Source organism: Manis pentadactyla, chromosome 5 (assembly GCF_030020395.1).
Source record: "Manis pentadactyla isolate mManPen7 chromosome 5, mManPen7.hap1, whole genome shotgun sequence".
In the NCBI taxonomy this organism is placed as follows: domain Eukaryota; kingdom Metazoa; phylum Chordata; class Mammalia; order Pholidota; family Manidae; genus Manis; species Manis pentadactyla.
In genome coordinates, this window is record NC_080023.1 from 96,850,774 (window position 1) to 96,860,457 (window position 9,684).

At 34.2% G+C, this 9,684-nt stretch overlaps 1 pseudogene; it reads left to right on the plus strand.

The window, feature by feature from the left end:
- The first annotated feature begins 2,063 nt into the window (after window positions 1-2,063).
- On the plus strand, window positions 2,064-6,915 carry LOC118930094 (nucleolar protein 10-like; annotated as a pseudogene).
- Window positions 6,916-9,684: the final 2,769 nt, after the last annotated feature.

Genomic DNA, 9,684 nt, shown 5'->3' on the forward strand with positions numbered 1-9,684 from the left:
CCCCTAAAATCCCATGTTGGCCTCAGGTTCTAATGTGTTTTCTTCTCTAAACAGGGGAACTCTCAGGTCTCAGTAACCCTCAAGGTCACATTTATTTCCCCATGTCCAAATTGCTCAGAATAGTCTGGGATTGCTTTTGGCACTCCAACTCAGGGTCCCTTTGTCATTCTACCTCACACATGACTGGCCTTCCTTGGGACAGAGCCAGTTCTTTTACTGGGTTCCCCCCTCCACCCAGACTGTCAAGTAAGAATGAAAGAGCAAATCTCTCTATATGACAATATTTTTCTGATAGTTCTATGGCTTGGTTTTCTGAAATCTCCTGGTAATCCTCAAATCCATCCTAATTTATAACTGGAGAATGAAAAAGAGCCATGAGATAACAAAGAAATAAAAAAAGTTTTACTGTAATAAACAAGTGACAAGTCATGAGAGAAAAAGCCATAAGAGCAATTAGAACAACATGGATTTAGTAATTACTGAACACTTCCTTAAATTGTTACATCACTAAATTGCTATGGTAATTAGTAATTTGTAAATTTTTTCTAATTTAATATATTTATATTAAGTTGGTTTAATTCTGTAGTTGAGTGCCAGTTATGGACTTCAATAGAACAAAAACCTAACATATCACCTCTCATTCTTCCAGCATGCTCTCGACAGATACATAACTGACATTGAAGTGGAAAGTATCTATTGGCTATAGTCTTAGTCTTATGTTAATAAGCAAAGGTACTAGCTGTATCTTAATCCTGTCATTAATCATGTGGCATTAAAATTATTTATTTTCCCTGTTCAATTAGAAAAAGAGGAAAATTTACTCCCTTAATTTCAATGTTGATGTAAAAATGTATGTGGAAGAGTTGCATTTGAATTGACAAAAACAGATGATCATTTTATAATATTTTTCATAGTCACAGAAATGTAACTGGATACTTAACAAGAAAATAAGTTTTTTTCTATCATTTTCCTACCTCAACTCATTTCTCATAATATAAATGGGCAAAATAGGGCTTCAGAATCTTGATGACTTGGAACTTATGCTTTTATAGAAATATCACAGTAACCACTAATGGCAATTTATTATCAGGGTTGTCTATCTGCATGAATTCTAAATGGGAACGAAGAACTTCCCATCTACACTGGAGAGAGAATTTTCTCCGATCCTGCCTTTTTTGTATATGTTTGAAATGGGGCATAGTAACAATCCTCAAAGGGCATAGAATTACTGTTTCATGGTAATTCTACCAATTATAGAATAACAAATTCAACAATTTTCATTGACAGCCAGATACTGTGAAAAATACTATTATTAGTAAAGAAATACGTATTGATGTAAACTAACAACAGGAAAATGTTAAATGGCAAAAATGGAATGAGTTATTAATTCTACTTGAGGGCATTAAGAAAAACTGTATTTGAGGGAATATGAGAGCTGAAACTTGAAGGCTGATTTAGATTTTAAAAAAGAGAAAAGTGAAGAGAAGGTATATATTATATATACATTTCTATACATATGGAATTATATAAAACTACATAAAATATGTTTTATATTCTAGTTGCATATATATACACATATATATGCTTAAGAATAGAAATAAATAGCATATTTGTGGAATCATGAGATATTTAGTGGGTCCGGAAACTAAGCAGGCTTATGAAGAAAAGTTGTGGGACACAGGAAATGTGGTCTGAGGCAGAAGATAAGGTGGTAGAAGTGTTCTGACTGCCGTAGCCATTTTGGACTTTTTTTGAAGGGAGGTTAATGGAAAATTATTGGTGTTTTGTAATTAGAGGAGCAAAACAAGCTGGTTGTCTTTTAGCAGTGCAGTCAATGCCTGGGTGGACGAGGGTAGGGAGAGGTGCAAACACCCGTGAGGAGAGAGACTAAGATGAGTGCTCTTGTTAATAGGGAGAGGAGATATGATCAAGGGTGCTCCTGGGAAATGATCAGTAGAACTTGTTTGCATATTGGACATAAGGTAAAAAAGAAAAAAAATCAAAGATGACTCTGGAACATAGTGATTAGAAAGCTGAAGTAAATGGTGATGTCACTTAGTGGGATGAAAAATCCGGAAAGAGGAGCACATTGGTAAGGGCCGTTGAGCTGCGCTCAGTGTATCTATCTAGTATGAACTTTAACTTTTTAGAAGTGAAACTGTCCTGGGTGCTGAAAAAAATCCATGCTGTGGCTCTGTGATTGGGTTTCTGAAGAATAGTAGAGATACAGGTTTCAAGGTACAGAAGTTCTGGGTGTCAAATGGGTCACGAATATTGAATTCATCAATTTATTTATAAGGTAATAGCAGGAGATAGACTGGAAATGGAGTAACACTTTTTCCTTGGTAATGATTTTTGAAATTTCCACTGTTGAGTCATATCCTCTCATCTTATATTTCTCACAGCCTGGCCATCAGAAGCAGTTTGGAACTTGTTCAAAATGCAACATTTTAGACCCCATCCATTACTCATTAGATCCCATCCACTACTCACTAAACAGAAATTCTGGGCATTACAGGGCCAAAATCTATTGTAAGGGGTGGTTTTGATTCACACTAAAGAGTTTCAGCCTTGATTGTACATTGTAATCATCTGGGGACTTTAATGTCTACTGATGCCCGGACCACCTCCAGTGATTCTGATGTATCAGGCGTGTGGCCTGGCCATCAGGACTGGAATTGTTTAAGTTCCCCAGGTGACTCTAATGCAGCTAACACTGAGAACTACTGCTCTAAAGATTGACAACAAAGAAACCCCAAGGGCAGTGTTCCTCAAACTTTAAAGTGCAAACCAATTATTTTAAAATTACAAATTCTGATACAGTAGGTCTGGTATGCAGCCTGAGAGTCTGTTTCTAGGCAGCTTTTCTGTGATTTTCACCACAGACCACACTTCAAAGAACAAAGCTCTGGAATGATTTGTCAGACATGAATAAACAAGGATTCTCTGGGGATGACTTGCACAGCATGGGAATTGGCTGCTCAGGAAAACAGATCAGAAGTAGGAGCAGAAGCCAATCAAATTTACAAACATATTCAATCTTTAGAATATTTTTAGATAAAATTCTCCAAAAATACAAGTGCTTTTGAAAAAGACTAAATTTTTAATTGAAATATAGTTTATGTAACATATTGTTTTGGTTTCAAATGTACAACATTGAGATTGGACAATTATATACATTACTAAATGCACACAATGATAAGCACAGTTACCATACAAAGATATTACAATATTTTGCCATAGGAGAAGGGAAAGGGGAGACAGGTGAAGGGGATAAAGAGGTACAGACTTCAATTGCCAATTAGTCAAAGGAATGGAAGTATAGCATAGGGAATATAGCCTGAAAGACTAATTCTTTAAATCAAAATACTGAACTGAGCTATCCTAAAGAGGTCAAAGTTCAATTTTTGTAGGTAAGCTTAAAGAGAATCATTGGATTGCTTATTTCTGCCATGTTTTGCTAGAGAAGACATGGGTCTAAGTTCGTGATATAATCTTGACAGTCCTTTTAACTGTCATTATTATTCTGGAAGGAATAAGCCACTTGGGCTCATATTAATCCACTCACAAGTAAGCAGAGGAGTATATTCTACTTGTGTATCCTCACTTATTAGTAAAAATCAACCTATAATTTTGGAACTTTAGGACTAGGAGAAAAAGATTCCAAAAGGGGATTATGTAGTCTTCTTTCTTTCCATATTCAAAGAAATGTGCCTTTGTGATTTTAATGAAGAATGCAGGAAACTAATTTAGCTGCCTCCTGTTATCAATGACAGTACTCACATCATTACTTAGTAATTGGGCTCAACAATTTCCTAATTAGCAAAGGCTTGATCTAAGCCTGAGGTGACAGCCTACCCTGTGGCTCTTGAATTCTAGACACCTCTTCTTTAATCTGAAGAAAAATAATCACATATGTTAGAATGATTAAATAAGACCTCTGCCTTGCAATTGAATCTCTAGCCTTCTCAAGTTAGAAGACATGGACATTTCCTCTTGTAAATTACCTTCTAGACTTGCTAACTGATTCGTAATGAATGGCCTCATCTTCGGTGGGAAAGGGATGAGATAATAATTAATAATAGTTACTAAATATTAAATGGAAATGGTTCACATGGAGTTAGATACCATGCATTCTATGAATTAACCCAAAATATATAACCATCTTCGATTTTCCCAAGGACAAGATCCAAAAGATTTTTATTATTACTAACTATACCATATTAACATTTATTATGTATATAAAGTTGTAAAATATCAACCTTTAATATGTAATGTATTAAGCCATAAAAATATAATTAAAATCACATATTACATGATTAGCATATTAATACAGAAATATGCTTTTCACATTTCATATAAATATTTTATTCAAGCTCTCCATATGCATCTTCTGAAGTAGTTTCATCATCATCAGAGCTCCTTGTTGATTCCTCTAAGGCATTTGTTCTAAGCACATCATTTTGTTGGTCCACATTTTTTGAGATATAACACATTCTGGATCTATATATGAAGTTCTCTCTGGAAAATTTATCCTGAGAGTATAGAATCACAAAACAGTAGTACATTGGCTTTTTATATTGTTCTTTGTATATGCATTTATGATTCCCCAACATAAACACTTTCTACTTTGCTTTTTAAGTAGGCTTTAAAAGGCTTTTGAACAATAAAACACTAGCACTGTGAAGTCATGCCTGTGAGGTTAATGAAAATATCTGTATTAAAATTTTTTCTTGTTTCCTCAGCAATTTAGTCAATCACTTAATACTAGTTTGATACATGTGATTCAGACTAATGTGTCTTCTTCCTCAAATACTACTTGATCAGTCAAAATTTAGTAAACAGAGAGGATCAGCAATAAGTGGACTTTATAAGACTGTATATAAAGTATAATCTGTTATCTAAAGGTTAATATTTTAGAAGGAAAAAAACATTGCTTTATATTTGCGATGCCCAGCAATTTTAGTTTAAAGACATTTGCCATTGTTTTAAAACTAATTCATACTAATTATCATCACTTCTGAATTCTATGTTCAATTTATTGATATTTATATCTGAAACTGATCATGACTAATACAAAAATTACAACAAGCAACTCTAGTTCTTCAACTCTCCCAGGGATTCTAGGAGATATTTAATTTTATTTGATATTTCTGCTAAACTAGCTAGACTAAATTCATTTTCTATATATATCCTATACAGTAGATATGTAGCTTCTTAGAAGAAGCTAATATAGAAGAAGCTAATATATAAGAAGATACCTAGCATATGGTATGCATTTTAAAAATTACATCCTTTTTCAGTTCTATGATTTCATTTGGAAAATGTTGATACACTTGCTTTAAAAAAAAACACTTTATGGTTGACATTTTTGGCATGATGTCCTCAAATTCCTAAGAACTGTTTACCTTAGTTTTTTTCATTGTCTCTGAAAGCCAGGGAATGGTAATGAACATAAGAAAATCAAATTTTCCACCACTTTCTGAAGATGTCTCTAAACCAAACATGTACCAGATTATCAGAGGCCATGTCAATTTAAAATACACTGCTCCACCGTCCCCATAAATATACTTTTATATATGACATCTATGTTTCTTGTTTTGGTTCACAAAAATACCTTATCCTTCGAGCTTCTGGGTTAGTAAACAAGTGGAGATTCGGGCAGTGGCACATTAGGAGAGACTTTGGAAACTATGAGCCCTATCATCACACCATGCCCTACACATCTCTTCCATCTGGCTATTCCTGAGTTATATCTTTTTATGATACACTGGTAGTCTAGTTTAGGGTTCTGCTCTCAGGTGGTGTTCCTTCTTAGACAACCTGACAGGAGAATTAAAAGAGAATACAACAAAAACATAGTTTATAATGATTACAAATTTGTCACCAGAAAGACTTGGAAAATGTAGGCGCACATGTCTCATTTTCACTGGGCATATACATGTGAATTTTTGATGCATATAAGACTCTATCACAGGGTGAAATTGATGGCACCTCTATCTGCTTATGAAGAATATAGAAAAAGTAAGATTTGACAAAAGAAGAAATGAATGCACAGAGTCCAGTTAAAGGAATTGTCAAAAGTTTAAAAAAAAGAGCTGGCAGTTAAATTAATTGTGAAAGAGGAAGAGAAGTAAAAATCTACATGGAAGAAAAATTAGATTTCTTGATATTATCATGAACCATCAATTTAAAGTTTTTTGAAAATCCTGACTTCCAAGTAGATGAAGAGAGTAGAATTTAGACTTTCAAATCCATTTGTTAAAATAATTAATGAAAAAAGGAAGAAAAAACTAAGACTTTCAGAGCAACAAGAACATGAGGTAAAAGCAGAGGAGGGAGAACTAGAGGAAAACCAAGTAATGGAGAAAGTTCTGAGCATTCTAATGATGAAAAAGACAGGGTTGAAAAGGTCAGTAAACAACACAGAGTTTGCAGGGAGGAAAAAGTGAAGTATCAAGAATGACTCAAGGAGGACCGTGGACCGTCATCAAGCCCCTGCTTTATGAGATCAAAGCAGAAGAACAGAAGCTTCAAAGATTCTGCCACAAAACACAAGCTGATGAATAAAACTCTTGAAGATCATTTGAAACTTGAAGCAAAACCCGGGATATTGAATGTATCAGACACCAAGGTTGGCAGTAAACAATTGACATTCATGTTAAAAAGTTCTGAACAGCAGAAGAAGCTACAGGAGGCTGAGAAACTGTACTGTCGAGAGAGGAAAACACTTCGTCATTCAGCGGGTTACCTGAAGTCAAGACACGGAAGAGGATGACTATTTTATTGAATGTGGAAATAGTCCTACCAAATGTGACTTGGAGGGAGCATTTCTCCCCCAACTTGATCATTATTAGAGTATATTAAACACAGGGGAACACACATCTTAAAAGTTCCATGTAAATTCTTGATACATTTACACAGGTAAAGATTTGACTATTTGACCCGATGCTTATAGGTCAGACTTTTTAACTAACCCCGCCCCCCCCAACCCAGTGTGTGCTCTTTGTAAACCGTTGCTCTCCATAAACACTGTTGTTTTTCCTCTGGTCTTAATCAAGTTAGCCAGGTTGTTGTTTCTTAATATTGTGAAAAGTGTCCCAGGAAATGAAAGGTTATCCTGTGCTAAAAACGAAGATTGATCATATTCTAGGAACCTCTTTTTCTTGCCATACCTGCTGCCTTTCATGATTGAGGCAACCACAAATACTATTCCTATTTTACCTAATGTGTATGTGCATTGGCCATATTTGTTTTTATGTGTTAATAGGTTTGTTGTGTTTACTTATGTGTTAGCTTGGGAGTTGTTAAAAATATTTTTATGGAGATGGCTGGTAATTGTAGGTCTGCTTTGGTTATGTAGCTGTATTCCTATTACGTTAATGTGTGTGTGCAATTTAATTAGTAGTTTAAAATCTATACAAGCTTATGTTACTCTACGAGAAGATATCTCAAAGAAATAATCAATCTTCCCATGTTTTCTTCTGTCTGCTACTTCTATAGCTTTTCTTCTTCCTTCCTAATTACAACCCTTAAGTAGAATTCATGCCTCATAACGAAATTACCGAGTATCATAATTCTTCCAAGTGGTAAAGATACCTCAAGACAAATGCTGGGCATAGAAGCCACAGGGCATAAATCTGCAAAGAAGTAAAAAGCTAACCTTTTCAAACAATATTGCTTCTCTCTCACTTACCAACTTTACATTTCCCTGTATGGCCCCGGAAGATGACTGGTTAGCCAGAGACGGGTAAGATTCCTCAAGGGAGGAACAACCTAAGACAGGCACAGTTGCAGGGGGCCATCTGGTGAGAAAATGGGGAGCAGCAGAGGTGAGGCTTAGAACCTCACCGCCCCGTTCTGAGAGAAATCTTCTGCATACATGGATGTTTTATTGCCCTTGTCTAGCTTGGATTAACACATAGTCTACAGGCACACACCTGATCATCTACATTTGCCCTCTTACAGCACTAAACTAAGTTTTCTACCTTTATCTTGCATCTACCTACCACTTCAGCATTTTATTAAAAATAATAATAATAATAACAATAATAATAATAAGGGAGAAATGTGGGATTCACATGTAAATCAAGTATAAAAATCAAACGAATATTCATATTTGACCTGATTGCTTATAGTTCATAATGCTTTATCAAAACCAAAAGTTTCTGTGATAAGACTGCCCTTGCACTGTTCACCATGTAAGAACTTATTCACTATATAAGAATTTGTTCACCATGTAAGAACTTGTTCGTTATGCTTCAGAAGATTGGAGACTGTTGAGAACTAGTCTTGGGGTTGATTAATGATTGTGCATTGAGTCCCCTATACAGAATTTTATTGTTGTTAACAACCATTTGATCAATAAATATGAGAGATGCCCTCTCAAAAAAAAAAAGCCATATCACCTAGATTTGGTGCAAAAAAAATTGCTGGTTCAAATAAAAAATATATATATATATATTTTTATACCAAGAGAATATAATTTAATGGTAATAACAAACTGAAGCAAGAAATGGAAGCTACTAGTTATTCTAACTTTTCACAAGATTAAACATAGATTTTTTTTTCTGTTTCTTAAGTGCAATTAGAGAAACTAGCTGGAGGAACATTTATAAAAATAAATACTTTCATTTGAACAACAAAAAAGACTATCCTTAAATATAACAGCTTCAGTTGAATATGAGGGTAATTGAATTCCAATATCTGTAACCCTGTTAATTATCTGGATTAATTTGGTGTTTGGCTTATCTGGTTGACATTGTGTTCATCTTCCCCTGAAGCTACATGTTGGGGTCCATGGAGCCAAATGCTGAAGAACTATTATGCCCTCAGTATATCTGTCCTTCCTGCTAGAAACTCCAGACTAAGTGGGCTGTGTTAATTCATTGATCCAGGTTGGTTGTGTGGGAGAAACGGAAGTAGGAAAAAATGACAAGAGAATGGGATCTATGGGGTCTGTGATTCACAAGGTATTCTGCTTAGCATGGAAGTAAATGTATTCTTAAATTTAGGAGTATTCATATTTCACAAGATCTATTTTTTTAATTAAAAAAAGACAGATCACTCATAATTCTACCATGTAGAGAAAACCACGTTAGCATTTTGGGCTTTGTTTTTTCAGGGTTTTTTTTTCCTATCTACATACACTAATTAAAAAAAAAAAAAAGATTCCTAGTGTACACATTAATTTGTTTTTGTTACCTAAGACTGAATTTTGAATATATTTTCCAGTGTACAGAATATTCTATTGCATCATTTTGATGGTTACATATAGTATTCAACCACATACAGATTATATAACTTTTAAAACCAGCTCCTTATGTGTTTTTTTCTCTCTTATTTCATTTTTAAACATAGTATTTTTGAGACAAGCATTTTTATAGATAAATCTTTAGGCAAATGTATAATTATTTCTTGGAATAAGTTTCTAAATGTCAATCCTAGATCAAAGAGCATATGTATTTTTCAATTTTAAAAACATATTATAGAACCTTTCTCTGGGAAGTTTCATCAATATCCATTCAATCAAAAAGGATTCATGAGAAGGTCTTTTTCTCATTCCTTCAATGATAATGGATATTATCATTTTTTTAAACCTTGACCAACCTGAGAGTCAGTTAATAATGACTTGTATGTTTTTTAAATTATTTATTTTCCATAATCCTTATTTCCATTTTCTGG